The 26,691-nt window shown below is 45.1% G+C and overlaps 1 long non-coding RNA gene across 9 annotated transcripts in view; it reads right to left on the bottom strand.

Moving 5' to 3' along the window:
- The window catches only part of LOC110079281 (uncharacterized), a 155,863-nt gene that overhangs the window by 80,380 nt on the left and 48,792 nt on the right, over positions 1-26,691 (bottom strand). For 2 of the 9 annotated variants that reach the window (XR_013537952.1, XR_013537946.1), the window contains one exon: positions 23,591-24,368. The exons of 2 other annotated variants lie outside the window; for them this stretch is intronic. This is a non-coding gene — a long non-coding RNA (uncharacterized LOC110079281). Of the gene's footprint in view, positions 1-6,226; positions 10,538-11,817; positions 11,864-12,769; positions 12,859-13,569; positions 23,467-23,590; positions 24,369-26,691 lie in introns of those variants that run through there. 5 more of the 9 variants (XR_013537947.1, XR_013537948.1, XR_013537954.1 and 2 more) reach the window with 5 other exon arrangements.

The following is a 26,691-nucleotide window of genomic DNA, read 5'->3' as shown; positions in this document are numbered from 1 at the left end:
AGGAAACGCTGTTGCTGCTCTGCTTCTTTGTCAGGTCTGATAGAGGCGCAGCAATCTCACTGAAACCGGGTATAAACCTTCTGTAATACCCTGCCAGACCTAGAAAGGACCTCACTTTCTTTTTAGTGGTAGGTCTGGGCCAATTCACGATTGCTTCTACCTTGGCCTCTAAAGGTTTGATTAGGCCTCCTCCCACTATGTGACCTAGGTACTTCATCTCTGAGTTACCTAGCTGACACTTACTAGCTTTAACAGTTAAGCCAGCATCTTTCAATCTTTGTAGCACTAACTCTAGATGATGTAGGTGATCTTGCCAGGTGTTGCTAAAGACCCCTATGTCATCGATATAAGCTACTGTGAAGTCACTAAGCCCTTTCAGAGTATGGTCCATGAGCCTTTGAAACGTTGCTGGTGAGTTTCTCAGGCCAAAACTGAGAACCCGGAACTCAAACAGGCCAAATGGACTGCAAAATGCGGTTTTCTCTTGGTCCTGAGGATCAATTCTCACCTGCCAAAAACCTTTAACTAGGTCTAAGCAGGAGATGTACCTACACCCCCCAATGGTTTCTAAGAGGTCATCAAGCCTGGGCATAGGATATGCATCAGGTTTGGTTACTGCGTTTAGCTTTCTGTAATCAACGCAGAACCTCACACTGCCGTCCGGCTTGTCCACCAAAACTATCGGGGCTGACCAAGCACTAGAAGAAGGTACAATAATCTGATCCTTTAACATTTCATCCAGTTCCTTCCTAACTTTTTCTACATATGGCCCTGTTACTCTATAAGGGGTTACAGATTGAGGGGAAGCATTCCCTGTGTCAATCTTGTGTAACACACCCTTGGCCACACCAGGTTTGCTTGAGAAAACTTCACGATATCTTGTCACTAGTGCTAAAAGATGATTATGTTGTTCAGTGGATAGGGTAGGGCTAATCTGCACATCCTGTGGATTATATTTTTGCTGCCCTCTCCCTTCCCAAAAGGGTAATTCAGGCTCCTCCTTGCCAGCAGCTTTCATGGCAAACAGCACATGATTGGTCTCTCTGTAATAAGGCTTCAGGGCATTGATATGAACAACCCTCCTGCCTGAACCTTCCTCGTCCTCAATAACATAATTGAGGTCACTTATTTTCTCAACCACTCTGTAAGGACCATCCCATTTAAGTTGTAACTTGTTCCCTTTTATGGGCCTCAGCCTGAGAACATCATCTCCTGGGTTGAACTGACGTTCTCTTGCCTTTCGGTCATACCATTGCTTTTGTTTGGCCTTTTTAGTGGTTAAGTTTTCCACAGCCAAATCCATATTCCGCTTTAGGCAATTCATTAGGGAGTCAATATAAGCTACCACGTTTTGTGGATCATCCTCAAAGCATTGCTCCCAATTTTGCCTGATCAAATCTAGCGGTCCCCTCACTTGCCTTCCAAATAACAATTCAAAGGGACTGAAGCCAGTGCTCTCTTGGGGTACTGATCTATAAGCATAAAGGAGCAGCTGTAACTTTTGGTCCCAGTTATTTGGATTCTCTTGTAAATATGCTCTGATCATTCTTATAAGAGTTCCATTAAATCTTTCTGTTAACCCGTTGCTTTCTGGGTGATAAGGGGAAGTTTCCAGGTGTTTAATCCCACAAATTTGCCATAACCTCTTCATTAGTCTGGATGTAAAAGAGGTTCCTAAATCTGTGATTATTTCAGAAGGAAAACCCATCCTACTCATGTAATTCACTAAGGCTTCTGCTACAGTCTGGGTCTCTATATTACGTAATGGGATCGCTTCTGGATATCTCGTGGCATGGTCTACTATAGTTAAAATAAATCTGTTCCCCCTCTTAGTGGCATTGGGCAATGGACCTATGATGTCCACCCCTAGACGTGTAAAAGGAGTTGAAATCACTGGTAATGGGCATAGCTTTGCTCTGGTTTTATCACAATTAGAGCCCTGTCTCTGACAAATATGGCATCTTTGACAGAAACTCTTAATATGTTTACCCATATCAGGCCAGTAAAAGTTTTGGGCTATTCTTTGTTTGGTCTTGTTAATCCCCATATGAGCTGAGAAAATGTCTGCATGTCCCTTTTCCAGAATCATAGGGCGATATTTCTCAGGCACCACCAACTGTCTCTTAACTTCAGGCCCCCCTTTTGAAATATTATTTAGTTTTTCCCTATAAAGTAAACCACCCTTAATAATAAAACGTTCAGGGCACTCAGGTGATAAATCTTTATCAGTCACCTTTGCAAAACAGTCTTTTAAGGTGGGATCTGCTGTTTGTTCCTTGACAAAGAGGCTTTTCTGAGGTATTTCAACTGAGAATGCCTCAGGTTGTGGTACAAATTTCTCTGTTTCTTGAGAGTCAGTCTCATTACTGGCTTCACTTTGTACTGATTGTGCACGTGTTACCACCAGGGCACTCTTGACATGCTTTGTTAAGTCATTACCAATAAGAAAAGGGGTAGGGATCTCAGAAGACACCCCCACTCTCCACAATCCCTTCCACCCTTGATATTCAATTTTCAAGTCAGCTACAGGTAGTGAAACTAGTTCTGACCCAATCCCTTTCACAGATAGAGTCTGGTCAGCAATCATACAACTTTGTGGTACTATGTCTGAGTGGCATATAGAAATTTCAGAACAGGTGTCTCTCAAAGCTGAATAGTCATTTTCAAAAACTTTTATCTTGTCCCCAGCAGATTCCAGTAAAGCAGCATTGGTCTGTATGTAATAACAATGGACAACTTCAGCGAGAGGTAGCTCCTTCAATGTATCCAATTCAGAGCTCCTAACTGCCTCTGCCTGGGTTTCCATGACAACAGAGCTTTCACTAGAAGAAGCTTGAGGTTTACTCTGAACACAAAATACAGCCTTTGCTTCTTTTACATTAACTTTCTGAGGTGGAATTTCTTTATTTTGCCTTGTATTAAAACATTGTGAAGCAATGTGGCCTTTCTTTTTGCAAATGAAGCAGATTCTCTCCCCCCATGAGCTTTTCCCATCAAATCTCTCAAGTTTCTCTTTTCCCTCCAAAACTTGTTTACTGTGCTGGCCCTGTTCTGAGGGCTTTTCACTAAAATGGCCGCCCACTTTAGTCTGTCTCTGTGCTTGTTCTTTAGAGAACTTTGGGTCCCATGTTTTCCTCACACTTCTCCCCTCATAACAACTAGGACCCCTTATTTGAGAAATAAAATCAGCTATTTGAGCAGCGTTTCTAACATCAGTTGGTTTTCGTTCTTGAACTAAAAATTTAAGTTCCCCATGGAGTAAGGAATAAAACTGCTCCAGGCCCACAACATTTTTCAATTCCTGAAAGGTTTTTACATTCTCCTGTTCAAGCCACCTATCTAAACACTTTTCTAAGTTAAAACCAAGTTGGGTATAAGATTCATCTGCTCTTTTAGAAAGTTTTCTGAACTTCATTCTGAGATGTTCTGAGTTAATGCCAAAACGATTGTAAACCATTTTTTTGTACTCTGAATAATCTTTACTGAGCTCAACTGGCATATCAGCATACACGTCAGCCATTTTTCCACTCAGGAGAGACCTCAAAATTATCATTTTCTCTGTTTCCCTCACAGAAAAATCAGCACAACTACGTTCAAAGATTTTAAGGAAGTTTTCAGGACAATCCCCCTGTTTATATGTAGGAAATTTCTTCAAATCTGCTTTTGATAATTGGCTCCCCTCATTTTCCCTATTATTATTATTGTTCTGATTCATCATTTCCAATTTTCTTAATTCAAACGCCATACGCTCCCTCTCTAATTCCATTTTCTCTTTCTCTAGGGCAATTCTTTCCCTTTCCATTCTTTCCTCCTTTTCTATTTGTCTCATTTGAAATTCATGTGCCTGGGCTAATTGAATTTTCTTAATTTCTGATAACTGTTCACCAATAGCTCCTTCCTGCACTGAGGCCACTCTTCCCTCACCATTTGACTCATCCCCAGACCAGTCTGACATTGCTTGGTCTCTTTGTTCACTCACTTCTGCCATTTGACTGCGCGTGAGAGGCATTTTAATCACACAGAAGGCTCTTTTCTATTTTCAAGCCTCTGTTTAAAACGTCACTTTTTTTTTTTTTCTTTTCTGTGCTAAGGTCTGACACTCTCTAACAGGGTATACCAACAGATATGGCTAGGCTTGTTACTGTAGTCTCTAATGGCTTCTGCCCCTTCACTGGGCCTCTTGCCAGATTTAGAGCTACTTTAATTTTCTGCCCTTGGCTCTAATTCCAATCCACCACAGCTTCACCCTCTCTCAGGTTCTGTAGTTCACTAGGGAGATCCCAAATCTTTGCTGCCCTTGGTCTGTCTGTCCCTTCAGAGTTCTCCCAACTCTGGACTCTCAGACCAAGTCACAACAGCTTTCTATTTTGGCTCAATCTCCCTCACAAAATGGACCTTCTAGAGCTCATAAGTCAGTTCCCTCACTCTGAAGTTTTAGGTGCCTCTCTACTAGATCTGCTCCCCCCTGGAGACAAATCCTAGAGAGTTACCCACACCCCACTTCAGGTGCTCCTAACTGAAATCCTTTTGCTCTGGTCACACTAGCCAAGACTTTTCTGGGCAACTGGGCAACTGGACAACTCGTATCCCACACGCTGGCACCAGTTTTGTCGCGACTGCCACCTCTTCCTACGTCACCACTAGAGATGACAGGCCACGATCCTTCACACACACACACACACAGTACTTCGCTGCCACCAACCACACATAAACCTGACACTTCAGACTTATTGTGGATTTTAAAAATAAAAATGATGATTTATTGATTACATAAAATAAAAAGGAAATCAATGAGTAAATGAATCACTTATTTAAACTATATTTCTCAGACCTTCACCCTGCACAGTTCTTTATTTCTTAACACACAGTTTCTAAATCACCTAACCTATATCTAACCCTGTCACTCTCCAATTCCCCAACAACCAACCCTCAACAACCTTCTCTCTCCTTGTACACCCCCCTTATATACACAAGCTCCACCCCTATAAGACCCACCTCCTGCCTTGCCATAGGCCAGGAAACTCCAGCCTTAGCCAAGACAGGCAGGTGACGTCATGGCACACGTCACACAGACCTTTGTCGGCAAGGTGAGGTCTCTGCTTTTTAAGATGCTGTCGAGGTTTGTCATCTCTTTCCTCCTATCGCTTTCCTCCTCTTTTAATTTTGTAGCTGCTGTCACCCTCTGCAGTGATCATGGAGCCCAAGAAAGTAAAATCTGTCACTGCCACCATATCTTCTATTTGCCAGTAGGTGATGGGACCAGTGGCCATGATCTTAGTTTTTTTAATGTTGTGTTTCAGGCCGTTTTTGGCGCTCTCCTCTTTCACCCTCATTAAGAGGTTCTTTAATTCTTCCTCACTTTCTGCCGTCAGAGTGGTATTGTCTGCATATCGGAGGTTGTTGATATTTCTACTGGCAATCTTAATTCCGATTTGGGATTCCTCCAGTCCAGCCTTCCGCATGATGTATTCTGCATATAAGTTAAATAAGCAGGGGAACAATATACAGCCTTGTTGTACTCCTTTCCCAATTTTGAGCGAACCAGTTGTTCCATATTTAGTTCTAACTGTTGCTTCCTGTCTCACATATAGATTTCTCAGGGGATAGATAAGGTGGTCAGGCACTCCCATTTCTTTAAGGACTTGCCATAGTTTGCTGTGGTCCACACCGTCAAAGGCTTTTGCGTAGTCAATGAAGCAGAAGCAGATGTTTTTCTGGAACTCTCTGGCTTTCTCCCTAATCCAGCGCATGAGAGCACTAGGAAGAAATAATTCACAAGGGGTAGATGTATGGAACTATTCAACTAAAACAGAACTATTTTAAGCCACAGAATCTGTCAGAATCCTAACAAGAATCTGTCAACAAGCGTGGAAAACAAAACAATGGCCCACAGTCTCTCTCTCTCTCTCTCTCTCTGTATGCGTGTGTGTGTGTGTGTGTGTGTGTGTGTGTGTGTGTGTGTGTGTGTGTGTGTGTGTGTGTGTGTGTGTGTGTGTGTGTGTGTGTTAGTGGGGAGAATTCCTTGTGGCACTGCTCGAGGTCAGGAATTTCACAGGGCTTGAAAACAGACATTTCTCATCAAGCGGATGTCGTTTCCATAGATAAGGAGAACAAACCTGGCCTTGTTTACTTCATTCTTTGCTGGCATGGTTTGCACAGCTGCTTTTGTTCAATGGCTCGGTGGTGGAGAGGCTGATAAACCATGATCGATCTCTCTGGAGGATATCATAGGATATAACGAGTCAGATCCTACAGTGGCTGTCACTCATTCCCCAACTTGTGAGATCTCGGTGTGTGTGTGTTTGTGTGTGTGTGTGAAAGCTGGGAAGGGTGAGATGAAATCATCTCCCGTTTCAATAGTGGACGGTTGTGTCTTTCTTTCCATGAGGCAGCCTGGAACGCCCCCCCCCCGGGTGATGCAACTGAGAATATGATTTTGCCCATACAGTTGATGTGCCAGTGGAGGATGCTTAGAGAGGAGCGCTTGAAAGCAGTCCCTAGGAGTTTCCGTTTTCCCTGAAAAGAAGACCTAACCTGAAAATAAGCCGTAGTAGGATTTTTTAGGATGCTTGTCATAGAAGCCCTACCCCCAAAATAAGCCCCATGTTAAGTGAAAGCCCGGCCTCCACCCTTGTGCAGCAACCAGAAGAAGATGACAGAACTGTCTTTGAATAAATGTAGATGGTTGTACATGAAAAACATAAAACATCCCCTGAAAATAAGCCCTAATGCGTTTTGGGGGGCAAAATGTAATGAATTTTTAGGTACTTTCACCTGTACTTCAAGGTGAAAAAGGTATTACCAGCTGAGGAAATACAGCAAAGTGTGGACTACCTGGCTGATACTCAGAACACATCTTTATTCTTGGTAAGGCATCAAGACAGTATTAAGGATTCCATTGTAGTATTTATGACTTTTCTAAATCTACTGCAGAAAACAGTGATGCCTTCTAACAGGAATGGTTTTGGCAGGGGGTTAGGTAAATACATGGCGTTTAGAGTTATTAGTAGCTGTTCATCAGGAGTATGGGTATATCTAGCACTTCCATGCATCTCTTCTATCACTTGCTAGGGAACGTGAGAAAATTGCACTCATATTTTATACTGCTTAGCTTTTATGTTTTGCTGTTAGCCACCCAGAATAGACTTTGGTCTAGATGGGCAGGTATAAATGGAATGAATGAAAGAATGAATGAATAAGGTAAAAAAAGGTAAATTTCCCCTTGACAATTTGTCCAGTCGTGTCTGACTCTAGAGGGCGGTGCTCATCTCCGTTTCCAACCCACAGAGCCAGCGTTTGTCCAAAAACAATCTTCCGTAGTCACGTGGCCAGAGCGACTAGAGGTACCTATTTATCTACTCGCATTTTTGCATTTTGCATGTTTTCGAACCGCTAGGTTGGCAGTAGCTGGAACAAGCGACGGGGGATCACTCCGTCGCGTGGATTCAATCTTACGACTGCAGGTCTTCTGACCTTGCAGCACAGAGGCGTCTGCGGTTTAACCCGCAGCGCCACCACCTGCCTTATTTTTGGGGAAACACAGTACTTCTTTCCTGATCAAAATAATAATAATAATAAAAATAAAAGACTGAATAATGTAATTCCTTGACATTCTCCTTTGAATTTTTATGTGAAATATTTCCTAGGTCAATGAAATATCTGCAGTCCATTTTGATTTCCAGATTAAACGGCATCCCCTGATACTCGGCTCACTACAGTATTATTAAGGTTTCATTTGTGTTTGGATAGCTGCATGCCGTGAAATTCAGATGTAAAGTTTCTGACGGTGCCATTATCGCAGTTTGATTTCACTTTGGACTCTCATGGCCCGGGGAATCGTGGGAACTGTCGGTTCTGGATTCTAGGCACTATGAGCCTAAAAAGCAGCAATTCAGGCCTCTGTATGCAGCCCCCAACTTCTCTTTGGTAAACACCTCTCTGCAAGGTGGTTCAAATGCTTGATCATACCAGCTCAACCAAAATCGAGGCATTGGATTTTTGGGATTTGTGGACTACTACCCCCAGAAGACTGCAGAATTCACCCAGCCAGCGTTTTGAAGGCTTTACTCTCAAAAACAAAACCTACAACCTCAGTCCTTTCAGGTGTCATTAATAATGTTCAGCTAGGAAATAATGTCATCTCTCAGACAGGAAATCTGTAGAAGTGGCTGGGTGGAGCTAAGTTGCATGGGAAGTGCAAGGCATTAGGGGGCTGTTAGTCTCCCTGCTTATCATACTTCTCTGCACAGGGTGACCCTCAGGCAACCTGTTATGTGTGAAGAAGTCAAAACTGACTTATAGTGACTCTAATAAGGATTTCAAGGGCAGTGAGATATTTATGGAGTGGTTTTAACAGTTCCACTTCCCTAGGGACTTTCCATGGCTGGTCAAGGATTCGAACCCAGGTCTCCTAAGTCTTACTCCACCACTCTATCCACTACAAAACACTGGGTATACTCTGGAAACTACCAGACCCATAATTGCTTGCAGCTCCAATGGAAGTGAGTCCTGCTCAGCCACTTCCTCTGCCTTCATCATGTCCAAGAACAAGCTATCATTTTTCAGTTGCATGTGATTGTAAGCACCAGAAGGGTCTGGTGGGTGTTGGGGGGGGCAAAGCATCCAGACGTCTGGCTAAAGGAATTCCTGCAGTCGTCCAGGCCCATGGATTCCAAAACCCCAAAGCCCACCACAATCTGAGCAAAACAGGGAGAAGTTCATATTTTTAAAAAAGAATTCTCAAAGTTCTTTTACCCAGCAAGGGCTACCGATGCGTTCGAGACGGGATTCCCAGTCAGGACAGGAACAGAGGGAGGGGGAGCTGGGGGGAACAGGCAGAAGTACAACTCAGATGATTCTACAGCCATTCAGCCCTTTTGAATGGCAGATCACAACACCCTTCCTCTTGACAAGGAAGAGCCAATGGGAGTTGTAGGCCAAAAGATCTGATAGGTCTGAGATTCCACGTAGTTCTTTAAGAGGGTGTCTTTAGGGAAATATAATATTAGCTCAAATAAGGGGGAAAAGGTGATCCCAGGAGGTAGAAAATATAATGTTCTTTAGTCCAGTATAAAATGTGCAATGTGTTTCGGCCTGTCAGCCTTCTTCAAGGGTTAATTAAACTGCAATTAGTTCTTTTTCTGTACATTCAGTCTGTGACCATCTCCAGTAAATCAATCCTGTCTTTAGGGGAACATTTGTTCCATGATATTGGCAGCTGGAGGAGAGAGAATACAGTAGGACCCCCTTATCCACAAGATCAGTAACTGCTGATTCACTTATTCACAATCTGAAAATATTAAAAGAAAAGATCCCCCTCAAATATTTTTATAGATGAAGTTACCAGAACTAGATGGAGCCAGAAACCATGCTTGTGTACTGTATAGCTTTCACTAGAAAAATAGATTGCCCTGGTGTCATTACCAGAACTGGCCATGAGAGGGAGCCAGAGACTATGTTTTTTATAGCATGTATTACTTTCATAATGGTGTTCACTATAATCTGCCTCTTTCAGCATCCACGGAGGGTTGGGGGCTTGGAACCAATCTTCTGTGGATACAGAGGTCTTACTGTATTAGATTCAGAAAGCAAGGTGCCTATAAGGTCAGTGGAACATCCAAAACAGAGATGAACAGTATCAGTAGTCCAGCCCCGCCCCCAACAAACTGAAAATCTGATCCCTACAAATCAAAATATTAAGGCGAGCCAGAGAGCTGTCCGACAGAGAGACCCCAAAAGGATAGGTGTGGCTTCACCAAAGCTGTTGCAAGCCTGAGATCTGTACACAAAATTCCAAGCCCTACACCTTCCAGTCGTGATTTCTAGTAGCACTGCTGCCTTATGGAGCCTCGTGGCGCAGTGGTTAAATCACTGTACTGCAGCTAAAACTGTGCTCACGGCTCAAGGTTGACTCAGCCTTCTATCCTTCCAAGGTCAGTAAAATGAGTACCCAGTTTGCTTGGGGGGGGGGCAATGTGTAGCCTGCATAATTAAATTGTAAACCGCCCAGAGAGTGCTTGAAGCGCTATGGGGCGGTATATAAGCAGCACGCTTTGCTTTGCTTTGCTTTTATTTATCCATTTTATTTGTTTGCTTAACTTATACCCTGCCCAGTTAATGGGAGGCTTCCAGAAAATAACAAAAATATGCAGCATTTGTTTTTTTTTTTAATGAACATGTTAATGTTACTTGAAGACAACTTAAGCAACTGAGAGGGAAAGAGCCCCCAACAAAATCAATGATCAAACAAGTGTAGCGTCTGCTGGTGGTAGAACTTCAAGATGAGTTTGGACTGGCGTGCCATCATCTCTACGTGAAACGATTTGTGACAGGAGCCGTCAAAACAGTAGGGACTCAAGTTGGAGCGGTCAGACCAGATTTCTGGCTTTCCTTCCAGCGGACGGACCCTATTGTAGTTCAAGCAAAAACATAGCACCATTCCTTCTCTCCCTTTTACTCCCTTCTCTTGTCCTTCTTCTCTGGCTTTCTCCCACCAGTTCTACAGGAGACACGGCTGTTCTCGAGGAAGGCTCATGACCTCCATTTGGCATGAAAGAAATGAGGGAAAGAAAATACTTCAGATGACTGAAACTGGCAGAAAAATAGCCGGCAGGGGTAAGCTGGTTTGCGGAAAGGTCTCTAGGGCACACCGTACTACAGAAGCGTGGAAGCCAGGTTGGAGGGTGATCACGGGGACCCAGATTTTGCAGGGTTGGTGAATCCACTCCAGGAGTGCATCTAAACTTGATAAGTAGCTGGACCCTGTCCCAGAAAACAGGTCCCGCTACCTTGGAATGCCCTGTTTAAAGTTTGGATAAAAACTCAGAGTGGATCCCCAATTTCCCCACCACATCCAGGACCTCAGCCCCCACTGATTAGCCGTAAGTAGAAGGTGACTCAGTACTCGAATTGGAGGAGATGACGGCTGGACAAATGCAGCAAGACAAAGGCATGAGCCCCAGGAAAGTCATCATAGGACTAAGGAACTCCTCATTATGGGGAAAGCCTTTCCTCTCAGGGAGACTGGTGGGTTAAACCCTACAGCTGAACTCCTCTTTCCACTGGCCAAATGCCTTCAGCTGGGCTCTGGGTGGGGCTCCAGCAGTTTAGGTATATAAAACAGCCTGGCACTGGGAAGTAGGCATGCATTTTTTTAAATATTTTAGACTACAATGCCCATCATTCTCTTTTCTGGGAGTCCCATCAGCAGGAACTGGACCTTACAGACACCTACATCATGCTCATCTGAAGAGGAAACAGGACTTCGGACCTTGGATGGGCCTAACTTCCTGTTGCGAAAGGAAGCTGGGTGATGGTTGCATGGAAGCTTCCTTTTCCAGCAGGAAGTTAGGCCCATCCAAGGCTGGAAGCCCTGCTGACTGTTTTTTCTCTCCAGGTGAGCACAACAGAAGTGACCGTTAAAGTCTAGCGACGGCAAGGAGAACTATGGAATTCCCTTGCAGGAGATATTCTCTCTATTCTGACTCCAGAGTTGACCTATTTTGTATCCTACTTGTTGGTCGATTCCCTTGTGGTTTGTGATGTTTGAAGCAGCTCACCTGACTCTCTGGTAGGACTCTGCTTGCAAGATCTTGGTTCTGTCTCTGGACTCTGATTCTGAGTTTCCCTCACCAAAATCTGCCTGTTGCTACCTGCAGCCTAGCCTGCTGAGACCCTGGCTCTTGAGACTCACCCCCACCCCACCCTGAGAGGACAGCATCCCTCCCTCAGCCCTCTGCACATGTTCAAAGAGTCCCTTGTCTTGGCATGTTGCCAGCCCAGGTTCCAACAGCAGTAAAACGTATTAAAGCTACAAACCTGCCAGCAATTAGACTCCTTTACTCTGCACGCTTCCCAATCACCACTGTGGAAGAGAGAATATGTTCTCCCTTAGATGCCAGCCAACAATTGTAAAGACAACCCTCTGCCACCTTTGTTCCCACCAGCGGAAAGCCTGTGCCTTGCCACGCTCAGTAGCTGTGCAACCTTTACTGCGAGTGTACCTGTAAACCACCTGGGGAGAAGACTAAATAAAACCTGCACATCATGCAGTGTACACTTGATGAGTTTCTGGCCGAGATAGACTTGTATGCATCTGCCACCAACACACATCTGCCTGTTCTGCCATTTAAGCAGGTTGCAACAAGTAAGGCGGGATAAGGTGAGCAGATGGGAGGGCAGTTCTTGCCAAGGGCTCCCTTGCTTGTCCCACCATTTGAGACTGCTGCGTTGGGATGGACGCTCTTAGGAAGCCCAGTCCTTCGTTTGCAGGTCCCTTCCATTTGGGGGGCATTCTCATCCTGCACAAAGGATCAAGAACCCCACAAAAGGAGAGAGATTACGAATCTTGATTTTGGGTCCTCAGTGGTCAGCAGCAGACAGCGGGCGGAACAGTCAAGTGGTTTAGGTCTCAGGCTGCAGAGACGGAGGCTGGGAGTTTGATTCCCCTTCGGTGCCTTCTGGGAGAAGAGCCAGCCTGGGTGGCTTCAGGTAAATTGCAGAATCCCAGGGATCCCCCCCACCATCCCAGAAGAAGGGAAGGGAAAACTACTTCTGTATACTGTACCTCAAAAAGCCTGATACCTTAAGTCAGAATTGACTTCACGGTACATCATCATCATCATCATCATCATCATCATCATCATCATCATCATCATCATCATCATCATCATCATTATTATTATTATTATTATTATTATTATTATTATTATTATTATTATTATTATTATTATTATTATTATTATTATTATTATATAGTAGATGCACAGACCATCTGTCCTTCCTTTCCTGGCTGAGAAGAAATGTATTTCTGTTCTGTTCGATTTCTGGAAGTCACTTCTAATTGTGCATCTTCTAAATCTAAATTAAGTATAGAGGTACAGGTAGATATGAATGGATGGGTAGATAGACCAGATAGATACAGACAGGTATAATGCAGTGTTGCAGATACAGTGACAGACTTAAGACTCAGGAGACCCAGGTTCAAATCCCTGCTCAGACAGAGAAACTCACTGGTCAGTGGCATGCTGAAACCCTTCCTTAAATAGTTCACATAACTTGAACGAACCTATAAGGGTCACCACAAGTTGGATGTGACTTGACAATACACTACATACAACACCTAAATTGGTATATGCAAATATTATACAAATCTGTGTCCATCTTTCCGATATTTTCCTTTTTTTCTTACTGATGACTTGTACACTCAATGGATGAGGGCGTGGGGGGTGCCTCCTTGACAGGACAGGACTGGATGATCTTTAGGGGTCCCATCCAGCTCTGCCCTTCTGAGCTTAGAGGATTAGTATGCAGGGAAGTTACTGTAGTAACACGGAGAAGATTTTAAAGAACATTGGTATGAATGGTAGTTTAGCCGGCATTTTGGGGCATACACGGTGGCAATGTTTGGGGAAGCACTCCTTTGCATACGATTTAAACATGCCCAGGTCTGATCTGTTTGCATGGAGCGAGGGAAAACACAGATTTTAATTTGTGAACACATCGCTCTCTTCCAACCAACTGGCAGGGGGATATAAAAAGAGCGAGGGAACGAACGAACAAACTCTGTTAGGGCAAATCTTTCTTCTGGTACGGAGTTGCTATGCCAACTCACAGACCCTAGATGGGTCTAGACTCCAGAGCACGGCCGAGCACGGCTCCCAGTTGCTACAGCAACAAGCCGGCCATGGACCATTCCAGAACCAGTCTCTGGTTCATCTTGTCCCATATTATCGTTGGGCAACCCCGGGCTTCTCTGGCTGCTGGTTAAAGCTGTGTCACACAAGATTTTGGCCTCAAATGCAGGGCTACAGGGACTGTTATTTCTGGAAGCTTCCCCCTCTTGGCTTGTAAGGCAAAAGAATTGTCCTCCATAAATTAGGGTCAGGTCTTTTTATTTAATTTGGGATTGATTTATTATTTGCTCTTCTAAGCTAGCAATTCATGTGGCAGAGAGTTCCACGGACACGTGACCATCTCCCATCCCTTACACTGGATTCCTCTCTTGCAATGACAAAAGGCTCGGCATGTTATGCAAGCCACTGTGCAACTAACTGCACAATATTTATTTCTTTGAAACAGTCACAGCCCACCCTATATCCAAAAGGATCTCAGAGCTACGCAAAACAATTTTAAAGCATACAACAATTTAAAATCAAAGGGAGAGCTAAGGATATATATTAAAAGGAAGTAAAAGGGTGCATCCAATATTTTAAAAATAATGGACAGGACTCCTGTTGGTTAAATTCACTGACGGTGTGTGTGTTCAGTGCCGCCAGGCCGCTTTCAAGGGAACTGAGGTATTTAGGGGAGCGATTTCACCAGTTCCACATCCTTGGTGAGTTTTCAGGGCTGAGTGAGGATTCACCTCCTGAGTCCCAGTCCATCATTCTATGCACTCCACCACACTGACTATTTGGCACTCAATGTGGTGGTCTCAATTGTGGTGGTGAATAATTTCGGGCGAAAGAATTCCCGCTTGAGCGCCTCCTTCTTATGCACCGGGTGACACAATTTGTTCAGGCGAGTCTACACCACGGCGCCTGCTCTGGTGCCCAGTGACCAGTTTTATTTCCAGTGAAATTGGGAGGCGAGGGCATCGCTTTCTTCTGGAGAAGCAGAGAGCTGCTTGTCAGCGCATATATCTTAATTATTAGCATTTCTGCCTCGTCTCTTTGCTCCTTCGACACCCGTTTCCCCCAGCCTGGCGTTTCGCTTTCTCTTATTTGATGGGGGTATCCATTAAAAGCTGGCATTCCCAAGGAACCCAGAGTTTTGCCCCGGGGGCACCGGCAACAGCACAGGGCTAACGAGATATTGAAAACAGCAGGCTTGGCATTAAAACCGCCAGTGAGTGTTCATCAAGGAAATTAAAGCTAATTCGAGGCAGAACAACAACAAAAAGGAGGTTAAGTCCCACGTTGTGGGGGCCTGAACTCCAAGGTGTGTTTGCCACTATTTCTGAGGCTCAACTCCAAACAAAGGCTATATGGGAAAAGGGGGGGGGGAATGACTGCCATTCCATGGGGGCAGTGGATCTACTCCAGGTTTTCCTCTGAACTATTCGGCCACTAGCCAGGGTGCTGAGCCTCCCTTAGAGGCAACAAAAGCCAGGTCAACCCTCCTTCTCTGCTCGCTCCCTGTGTGGCAAGCATTTCAGGGGGCTTCAGTGAGAGGGGCAGAGTTTGTCCTCCCCGTGGGCTTTGTGTGTTTCCCATCTTTCTTGATACAGTACATTTTTTAAAAAATCACAGTTTTCTTCTCACTTCTGCTTCTCTGGCTTGGTCAGGAGACCGCAAAAGGCCTCCCTTTCCCTCTCCGTAGGGACTCTGATGCTCGTCTGCTTTTGATCTCAGATTCCCCCTCGCCTGTCTGAACCTGCGGCACCTCAAAAGACCCCCGGCATTTGTTCATCGCCGTCCTCTGTTTATATCTATATTTAATTACGCCGGCGCTCTAGACCCGGTGCAGGAGTGGCAGTCCATGGCCAAGCACAGGTGCCTCCTTTATCTTGTTTCCATGGCTCCAGCGTCTGGGGTTTGGTGTGTGTGTCTGTGTGTTGGGGTGGGGGAGAGAATGCAGCTTGGGTTTATTATAATTTTATTACGGCTGCTGCAAAATTGTCATTGGGAAAGGCAGAAATGAAAAAGAAAAAGAAATTAAAGACAGAAAGAAATGAGAAAGGGGGGAGGGTGCTGTCATTAATGCACTTGCTTTGGTGTCTGCTCTCTCTTCCTCACCTGTGCTGATGCTTCAGAAGTTCCTCAAAGCAAAGGGCAATTCCCCCCCCCTCTTGAAATGTGCTGTTGTTGCAGCTGTTGTGTGGAGCCATCAAGTCTCCCCCAACTTAGGATGGCTCCGCAAACGAGCGCTCTCCAAAAATCTCCCATCCTCCACAGCCTTGCTCGGCTCTTGCAAACTCAAAAGTTGTAACTTCCTTTAGGGAGTCGGTCCATCTCGTACTGGGTGTTCCTCTTTTCCTGCTGCCTTCCGCCTTTCTCAGCATTGTGGTCTCTTCCGGGGAATCCTGCCTTCTCAGAATGGGCCCAAAATAGGATGGCTTCAGTTTCATCATTTTCGCCTAGACAGCTCAGGCGTGATTTGCTCTAGGAACCCACTTGCCTCTGTGCATGTATGGAGTTCTCTCTGCCCCCCTGTACCATGGTTCAGCAACTGGCACTGAGTTCTAACCCCTGCCTCTATGGGTATTTTGGCACCTTATCATATCAACTACAGACCCCATCAGCCATTGTGAGTGCCAGCTGGGGCTGATGGAAACTGCAGCCAAAAAGCAACCCAAAAGCTAGGAATGAATGGCCCACCATTGTCCTAGCCAGTGGCTCAGGGTATTGCACATGGCTGTTCAACTTGTGGTTTGGCTACTGTTTCTTTTTTCTCTCAATATTCAAGTGGCTAGTTCTCATTTTCAAAGTCCTTTCCTCCAGACCCTACCTGGCAACTCTTAACTTTAAGAAAGCAGTGGGAATGTCCATAAACATCCCACCTGCTCATGTTGAATGCGTCATCGACCAAAAATTACCAGTCTGTGTGCCAACAACGATGATCAGCTGTTGCGTGGTGGGGGAGAGAATCACGGAGCTGAGTGCATACTCTAGGCCTTACAGGGAGTTTGGAAAGTATGGGTTTGAGAAGACGGAGGTGGTAAATTTTACACGGATCCAAAAGATTGGAATATTTGGCTGATGGCCTTTTGTGTTATAAATAAACCCGTCATTATGTTATCTTTATCCCTGTAGGTATGAGCCATTCTCTCTCTTACCCACATGCCCAACACCCACACCGCAAGTAACTTCTCCCTGTAGTGGGGGAAGCGGGGGTGGGGGAAGGTTGCGAGGTCAAAGGTGAGCCTGGAAAGGGAAGAAGAGGTTCAGCAACTCCACTGAATGGAAGAGGCACAGCCAGATCCCCAGGAGGAAAAGTTATACAGTAGTTCTGCCAACACAGAGGGGAGTTTGAAAGAGTCTGTTAAGAACATACAGGGTTGAATTGTCTTAGGGATGGCAGTTCCCCTCCCAAGTTTCACTCTGATCTTAGCAGCCTTCCTGACAGTGGTTGAGGGGTGGATGGGTGCATGGATGCACATGGATTGACCCGACAACAACATTGGTGGTGGGCTACCCTTGTTGTAATGCAAAGGAATTGGGTTACAAAGTTCTTGGTCTTGAATGGGCAATCAAGGTCTGTTAACTTTACAAAAGACCTGCTCCTGCTGAAGCCAGAAACTGCTCCCTTGATCCTGAACAACAAACCAGTTTGAGTTATTTTTCATTCCAACAATAGCAGGTCTTTGGTCAAGCTAACAGGTCCTAATTGTTTGTTCAAGCCCAAGCTGCTGACGAATGCTTTTCAATAAGGTAGAGATGGCCCACAGTAATATAGTGTTGCTAGGGAAAAGCATTTTTCCCTCCTAACTACTGCAAAGTTTAGAGGAGACAAGAAAGAGAGGTGGTGGCAGCAGATGACACAATCATTTAAGTGCACCATAAGATCCCAGAACTTCCCATCTGCTCTCTGGGATCCCCGTTTGTCTGGCCTTCTCACCTGCTCTGGCACCCCTGTTTGTCTGGCCTTCCTGTTTTCTCTGCAGTCATCTGCTCTGAGACCCAGGGTGGTGAAAAACACTTTTTTCCCCCAGTCCTTCTTGGAGAGATCCTTGTTTTGACCACCAGATTGACGAATTATATAACTCAGAGTTGTTTTAGCGGTCCGCTGAGCAGTACAGGGTCAGATGTAATATTTTTTTTGTCTGTGTCCTAGAGAAGATAGCACAGCATCTGCGTTGCTGCGAACTGACAGCACTTCTTGTGTGGTTTGGATGGCAGGCAGACAGGGGGATTAATGTCACCCGCGAAGCTGCTGCTGCACCCCCTTGTTGTCGTTGTTCCTATTAGCGGGTGGCGATAGCCCAAGTATGGAGAAAGCCATGTTTTTATCTCTCTTCCACCCCTCCAAGCCTAGCCTATGAAGACAGTGGGTCTCCAGAGGGAATGAGTCAAAGTCTACGTCTCTCTCTGGGGTGGCCTGACGTTTTCTCTCAGCAGATGTCTCTTTGATCATGCACGTCTCTGTTTTTGCACGGTTGGCTTCTCTTGATCCCCCCACCCACCCTCTACAGTGCCGTGGCATTTTTTTCCCCATCCTGCACCCAAAGAGGAAACTACCCAGGAAGACAAGGAAGAAAACAGGTGTCAACAATACAGCGTTCTTTGATGTGCACATACAGAACCAAATGCAGAAGCATGTCACGGCATCTGTGGGCCTCGGGAAGTGGGTACATGAGCACGTTCATAGCAGGAATATCGACATCATTGGGACCATCTCTCTTTCCTGGCGATTTTCAGAGCTGTGACCTGCTGAGGCTTCATTGCTAGGCCAGCGATGGCCCCCCAGCTTCCGGTGAAAAATGAGACTCCCCTCTCATTTCCTCGGTTTCCTTTTTTTTTTTCAATTGCCCACCTGACCTTTCCGTCCAAATCCTGCACTGCCCAAAGCCCTTTCTTGTGCCGGAAAGACAGTGCATAACTCCTCTTCTGTGATGCCACAGGATCCCATTCAGCTGAACAGGGGCCTTGCAAGACTGACAACGGACCACCCGATATGCCAGCTGTGGCGAGTTCAAGCCCAGACTGGGGCAAACGTGTTGAGATTTTGATATGAAAATGTATTAAATATTAATGTTGTATAGTTAAATGTAAAATGGCTGGTTTTACCTGAGTCACTGTACGGATTGTATTCAGGGGTGGGTATCAAGGATTAAGACTTAATGTTGTAAAGCTGTGTACATGATGAAACTTTGTGTAACTGAAAAGGAAGTAATGTATTTTCTGATTGGTCACAGTCATGAGTACATAAGTCATGTGTAAAATGAACGTCCTTATTCTGCTGTAAGTCAGATCACTTTTTCCTAGGCTTTGTGTTGCTTCATGTCATGTTATGCTGCCAAAGGAATGTCTCTTCTCTATGTATATATGTAAATAGACTAAGTTGTTGGTTTTACTCTCTCAGTGTCGTAGTGTCATTAGTATCTCTTCCAACCAATATCTCCTTGCTCTGCTGATGTTATGAGAATACACATCATTCCGAGGGGTCTACTCTGGTACAACATCCTAGGCGAAGTGAGAGGATTTCAGCCAGTCTCACAACCCACTGTGAGCAAGTGGCAAGAAACGGTAGAGGTAGGATTCAGGGCTACAAGTCTAGGGAGTCATGACTACAGAAGAACGATGCTACTTTAGCGTTAACAGTGTAGGAACAGAAATAGTGAAAGTTTTGTATCCCTTGGTTCAATCCTCCGTCCAAAGGAAGACTGCAGGCAAGAAATCAGAGGAAGACGGAGATTTGGAAGGGCAGCCATGAAGGAACCAGAAAAGATCCTCAAGCGCAAGGATGTCTCTCCCTGGAGATCAAGGCCCAGATCATCCGCACTTTTGTATTTCCAATCACCCTGTACGGGTATGAAAGCTGGACAGTTAAGATAGTCGATGGCAGGGGGGAAATGATTCATTTGAAATGTGGTTAACAGAGAAGAGACTTTGTTGATACTGTGGACAGCCAGAAAGTGGGTCAAACAAGTGATCAAAGCAAGACCCAACTCTCTTTGGAGGCAAAACTTTGGAAACAGAGGCTGTCCTTCCTTGGGAAAGCAGGATTCTCTGGGAAAGACAAGAACATGGAGAAAGGTGGAAGGCAGCAGGCAAAGAGGAAGACCAACCAAGAGATGCACTGACTCCCTCAAGGAAGCCATGGCTTTTGAGAGTGCAAGGGCAGCTGAGGACAGGCTCCCTTTGGAGATTGTTCATTCATGGAGTTGCCGGAGGCTGGAGGTGACCTGACGGCACACAATGGCAACAATATGGATTCAGAGGAAGCCAAGGCAACGGCTACCTAGAGAGCCATCTGCCTCTCACTAGCTGCCACCCCCACCCCCGCCATCCCTGTTATGCTCACCAGGCCCACAGCTGTCCAGCCGGTGAGATGGGATGCTCTCAGCAAACCTGGTGACCCTAGGTAGGCGAGAACGAGGCATTGGTGCTTTTATTCTCTCCGCTGGCTAATTAAGCTCCAACCTGGCACTCTTGCTTCAGAGGTGATTAACACAGAAATGTAAATGAGGCTTTCATTGCTGCCGGGACTGGATTTCCGCTCCCTTCTCTCATTTCTTTTGCCGGATCGGATACTTCTGGGGCTCGGTTACTTCAAACGGGTGTGTCTTGCATACATACAGCTGCCAAACTGCAGAGGCGAATGGATTATTTTTGCTTCCTAGATTTGGGGGGGGGGGCAGGAGGTGCATCCCTCTAGCTGGCCAGTGTTTGGACACTAAAATTAACTCTTTCAGAAAACACTGACAAACAACAGAGATACCTCCCATTAGCTATTTTGTGGTAACATGATTGTAACTAAATTACATTGGAGTAATAGCTCCAAAGTTATCTTTTCATAGGGTGAGTAATTTTTCTGTTTCCTTGCAAACCTGACTTTTAAATGGCATTTGGAAGTGTTTTAGAGGCACTTTGATCAGAAATCTTTAAGGATTGTTCTCTTAACAATCGGAAGTGGCAAGGGAAGACTTATTTTCCTTCACCTTTTTAAAAATTTGGTTATTTCCAAGGTGCTTCATCAGAAGTGGGATGTGGTGGCGCTGTGGGCTAAACAGCAGAAGCCTGTGCTGCAGGGTGAGAAGACCAGCAGTCGTAAGATCGAATCCACGCAACGGAGTGAGCGCCCGTCGCTTGTCCCAGCTCCCGCCAACCTAGCGGTTCGAAAGCATGCAAATGCAAGTAGATCAATAGGGACCACCTCGGTGGGAAGGTAACAGCGTTCCGTGTCTAAGTTGCACTGGCCATGTGACCACGGAAGATTGTCTTCGGACAAAAACGCTGGCTCTATGGCTTGGAAACGGGGATGAGCATCGCCCCCTAGAGTCGAACACGACTGGACAAAAATTGTCAAGGGGAACCTTTACCTTTACCTTTCATCAGAAGTGGCCACTAGGGGGAACCAGAGAGTATTTCCCTAATATTTGTGGCCTAGCAATGCCAATACTGTACAACAAAATGCAATGATAGCTAGAAAGTAATGATTTGTACAATGAGTTCCTTTTTAAAAAATAAGAACCCAAACTTTGTTCTAGAGACGTGGCGTTATCCTATGGAATACTGGGATTTATAGTCTGGTGAACAAGTAGTTAGAATATCTTCTGCTCAAAAGCTCTTTAGTGTATTTGAGTGAAAATCTCAACAGATGTGACCAACAGTTATCTTTTACCATTTGAAGGATCAAGTAACACAGTTACTTGCCAATGACTTTCTTTTACTAGTACGTAAAGTAACTGTAATGATTACTGTAATTACAACACTATTTTTTAGGTGTAATGAGTAATGTCCAAGTCACTTAGCTATAACATTATTTTCAGTTACTTTCAAAAGTTACTTTTAAAGATATTTTCAGGGGCATTTTGACATACCCCCCCCCCATTTTATGCTCTTCAGTCAGTGGACATCCAATGTGGTGTAGTGAATAGACTGACGTACCAGGACTCAATATATGGGTCTGAATCCCTGCTTGGCCATGGAAACTCACTGGGGATGATGGTGGCATTGTAAAATCTTAAGAAAGCCCTGTATGGTTGCTATAACTTAAATGCAACTTGGGATTAAAAAATAACCATTCTCTCATTTGTCTTAGTAGCCAGGTAACAATGGTTTCATTTTGTCTTTTCTAATTTTATAAATATTTTGAATGTGTGCAGTATCAGAATGGGGCATTGGGGGAGCCAGAGATCATTCCTTTGTATTCTATTGTTCTGCTGGTGATACCACTGCAACATGTTACTAACACACAACAGAATGAGTCCTTGTGCAATTGAAACAACAATAGTGGTAATCACTACCTTTGTAATGCCACAAATTCTATTTAAAATTAAGTATTCTACGTTCTGCTCCCTAAACAAGCTTTTCTGGGAAACAAGGAAATCTCTCCATTTTGCTTTCTCTCACATGCTATTTATGAGACTGATTTTGCTCACACACCACCAACTGTGGTCATAAAATCCACCACCTCTCAGGCCGTGCTTTCAATGGGCCCAATCTGAGCCCCTCTTCTTCTCGCCCCCCCCCCCGCTCCATCATCCCCTGTTCTTTCCTGGACCCATCATGATGATTGCAAGAAAGGACATAAGCAAGCCACTCTTTCCCCCTCATGAGTCACTCTTTGGGAATCATTAAGGCCATTCACACAAGACCGGAGACTTGAGAATTAGGATCTGGAGCTTCTCCTCCTTCCTTGAACATCTTCACTCACCTCCATCTGGCCCTGTGCCCCGAGGCCCTCTTCCTGATTGATCCCACCCTTCACACTTTGGATCCAAGCCTGGTCCACCCTGTCTCCGTTTTACGGGGCAGTCGGTAAGAAGAGATACAAACCAAACCTCCTATGGTCCCACCCAGCTCAGTATTCTCAACTCTGGGTGGTAGCCATGGGTTTCTGGAATTTCCAAGAAGATTGTTCCTTGCCCCTGCCAGGAGATGGTGAGGATTCTCTTGTAGCTGCCCCGTCTCACCTGTCCTGACCATGCTTAGCTGTTGTTGAAGCAAAATAAGTAGGGGTGGGATTTTCATATTTCTTAGGCTACAAAACTCACAACACCCCATTCTGGGACTTTCACCTGACTTAACACACACCTTACAGACCCCCAAGTGTTGCTCACCTGGGAGAAAGGCCTTAAAGAGAAGACTCTGAAGCTCAGCTAGGCCTTGCTCCACCCAAGTTTCCACTTCCTGTCCCACTGCTAGCTGGAAGTTTTCTTTCTGAACAGGAAGCTTGGGCAGATCTAGGCCCAGCTAAGCCTAAGCCTTTTCATTACCTTTATACAATTTTCATTAATTCTAATAATCATTTGGCAACCGAACAAGAGAAACTGGAGGAGAATGAGACATAACGATGCACAGACCTGCTAGCTTCCGCACTTGCTCACAAGCTGCAAGCTAAGTTTGGAGATAATTTGAAAAATAATCATGGAGCTAGCCTTTTGACCTTTTCAATTTAAACTCCTGGTCTTCCTTTGCCCTGCCGATGTAGAAGGGTCTTCTTCCTCTATTCATGGAATTTTAATTACCTTGTAAATAGCTTTATGACATCCAATTAGCTTTGGCATTATTTGGCAGATTATTAGACCAAACCAAAGATAACTGGTAGAGGTTGGAAAACCACTCTGGGAGTATGGGTATATGCATGAGAGCGAGCGTGTGAGGGAGGCAGAGGCACACAGAGAGAAGGGCAAAATTAATGAAAATTTTATAAAGGTCACATAAAGGGGCTCCACCCCCACCCACCCCACATACTTCACATGATGATTATTAGAGAGCCCAGAAAAGAACAGACCTGTGTTTTTCATCATTTGGGTTTTAGCTCTGCAGCGTCTCCTGCTGGACCGCTGGGAATCCATTTCTGTCAAAAAGGCCAATTTCTGAGTTGGGCGCTGCCTGGTGCTTCTAAAAACCCAGAAACCCACAATTGTTTCTCTGTTCCGGTATCTGTTGTTGGCTATAAAAGAAGCTGGTAGGGCTCCTGGTTTTACTCCGAACTTTAAAAGTGCTATTTTATTTATTTATTTAAAATATTTTTACCCCACCTTTCTCGTCAAAAAAGGACCCAAGGCAGTTGACATCATTAAAATACACTATTCGGGAGTTAAAAACAGGATGTATACAAATACTTAAAACAAACAAACAAATATCACACTAAAACATGATAAATGAAATGAAGACCCAAAACACATTCAAAGCAACAAGGGACATTAAAAAAAATTTAAAAACCCCACTCAGACAGCCACTCAGAGAGAGAAAATTCGCCTGAAGAGAAAGGTCTTAGCCTTCTTGCTGAAGGAGAGCGGAGACAGAACTGGTCTGAAACTAGGGTTCAGCCACTGGGAGAAATCCTGCAGAGTTCAGACTAAAATTAGCAGCCAACTTGCTGCTTTTTCAACACAGCTACATGTAAGTGGTTGCTGCCATTCCTTATCACTGACTCTTTCAGTCCCGGAACCAAGTTTAAACTGAAGACCTGCTGGCTACAACATCGAGACGAAATTCTGGACTACCCTGTGGTCTTCCACTCGCCCTCTGGTTTCCCTATTACCTTGTCTCTGATGAAGACTTCTGGATAACTTGAAAGCTTTAATGACATTCGGAGCAGGACCCGATCAAAAACCTTGCCTGGCTGGTCCTGGGTTTGTTTCTCTCAGATACCAGTGTAGTGAAAGGTTGGGAGATTCCGGCAGTTGCAATAAACAGAAGTTACTTTTTCAACTTCAAGTTGATTCTCCACAGGATTAAATATCTGGATCTGACCTGGCAAAAACCACAGAAGGGAAGCAGAAATAAATACATTGGAACTCTGTGGCTCCGTATGGGATGAGAATCGATTTTCATTCCATGGCTAACCAAGTATGTGGAATGCTTTCTTACCTGTATCAGAAAGTTTTATTTATATATATGTTTGTATACATACATAAGAGCCTCGTGGCGCAGTGGTTAAAACGCTGTACTGCAGCTAAAACTGTGCTCACGACCTGGGGTTCAAATCCCAGGTAGCCGGCTCAAGGTTGACTCAGCCTTCCATCCTTCCGAGGTCGGTAAAATGAGTACCCAGCTTGCTGGGGGGGCAATGTGTAGCCTGTATAATTAAAATTGTAAACCGCCCGGAGAGTGCTTGTAGCGCTATGGGGCGGTATATAAGTCCAATAAATAAATAAATAAATAAACAAGGGACCTCTGAAGTCAGCCACCACCGAACTCTACCCCGACATTGGCTTGAACTTTTAAGGGAAGGAAAAGGACTGGTTTCCATGGGAACCAGGAACAGAACGAAAACTTTTCTCCTCCGTGTGCGTGTGGTGTGTGTGTGTCAGTGCGGCTGTTTCAGCCAAGGAGGCAGATGGTGAAACGCAGGTGGGGAGGATAGAAAAGGTTAACTGGGATTGCAGGTAGAAAAGCATCTTCTCCCTTCCATCTCTCCTCCATCTCTCCAAATTTATTTGGTGGGTTTATGCTGAATCTCGTCCTCATTCTACCCCTTCTACCTGTCCTTCCATCTCTCTCTTTAGCTCTAGGCACTGGTCACGCTTACTATTGCTATTGGGAAAAAGTGAGCAAAACAACTCAATAATGGCCTCGCTTATCAGTGTCAAGACGTGATCTGTGCCCCATGACCTTCTGATCAGTGAGAGGACTAGGGCTGTGGGCTGGATAGAACAATTGTCCAATGGAAACAGAGTTGGATACAGAACTGTAGTCATAGGGTGATGATTAATGGCTCCTTTTCAGACTACGTGTTGGTTGCGAAGTAGGGTGCCCTCAGTCCTGGGCCCAGTGCTTTTCAACATTTTTATTCATGGCCTGGATCAGGGGGTGCAGGGAAGGCTAATCAAATTGTTGGATGACCCAAAATTGGGTGGAATAGCTTAATACTCTGGAAGACAGGGACAAAATTCCAAATGATCTAAGATAGGCTTGAACACTGGGTGGTAAAACAACAGAATGAAAATCAACAGAGGCAAGTGCAAAGTCCTGCACCTTGGAAAAAGAAACCAACCACATACCGTATTTTTCACTCCATAAGACGCACCACATTTTAAGGAGAAGAAAACAGGAAAATAATAATGTTTTCTTCTCCTAAAAATTTGGTGAGCCTTATGGAGAGGTCCGTCTTATGGAACACACTCTAGGACCCTTTGGAGGCAAACCCTGCCCCCCTGGGGGGCCAGAGGGGGCAAAATCGCCACCTTCAGGGACTCTTCTGAAGCTTCCCAAGCCTCAAAAAAGTCCCAGAAGGTGGTGATTTTGCCCCCTCTGGCCCCACGGGGGGCAGGGAGAGCCTCCAAAGGGTCCTAGAGTCTGTTCCAGGATGCTTGCGAGGCTCCCCCCACCCCCACCCCCGGGGCCAGTGGGGGCGAAATTGCCAGCTTCCAGGTCCTTTTCTGAGGCTTGAAAGGCTTAGAAAAGGTCCTGGAAGCTGATGATTTTGCCCCCGCTGGTCCCGTGGGGGGTGGGAGGAGCCTCGCAAGGGTCCTGGAAGGCTCACTCAGACCCTTGTGAGGCTCCCCCCACGGGGCCAGTGGAGGCAAAATCGCCAGCTTCGCTCCATAAGACACACAGACTCCCCCCCCCTTTTGGGGGGAGTGCGTCTTATAGAGCAAAAAATATGGTAATTGCAAGCTGGGGGACATCTGGTTCGGCAAGACTATGAGCGAGAAGGATCTTGGAGTCGTTGTAGATCACTAGGCAGAGAGTTCCAGAAAAAATATCTACTTCTACTTCATTGACTATGCAAAAGCCTTTGACTGGGTGGACCACAGCAAACTATGGCAAACTATGGCAAGTCCTTAAAGAAATGGGAGTGCCTGGCCACCTTATCTGTCTCCTGAGAAATCTATACATGGGACAGGAAGCAACAGTTAGAACTGGATATGGAACAACTGATTGGTTCAAAATCAGGAAAGGAGTACGACAAGGCTGTATATTGTTCCCCTGCTTATTTAACTTATATGCAGAATACATCATGTGAAAGGCCAGACTGGAGGAATCCCAAACTGGAATTAAGATTGCTGGAAGAAATATCAACAACCTCCGATATGCAGATGATACCACACTGATGGCAGAAAGTGAGGAGGAA

Source organism: Pogona vitticeps, chromosome 7 (assembly GCF_051106095.1).
Source record: "Pogona vitticeps strain Pit_001003342236 chromosome 7, PviZW2.1, whole genome shotgun sequence".
Lineage (NCBI taxonomy): Eukaryota > Metazoa > Chordata > Lepidosauria > Squamata > Agamidae > Pogona > Pogona vitticeps.
Note: the sequence above shows the minus strand (reverse complement) of the source record. Positions and strands in the feature narration are given on the sequence as shown.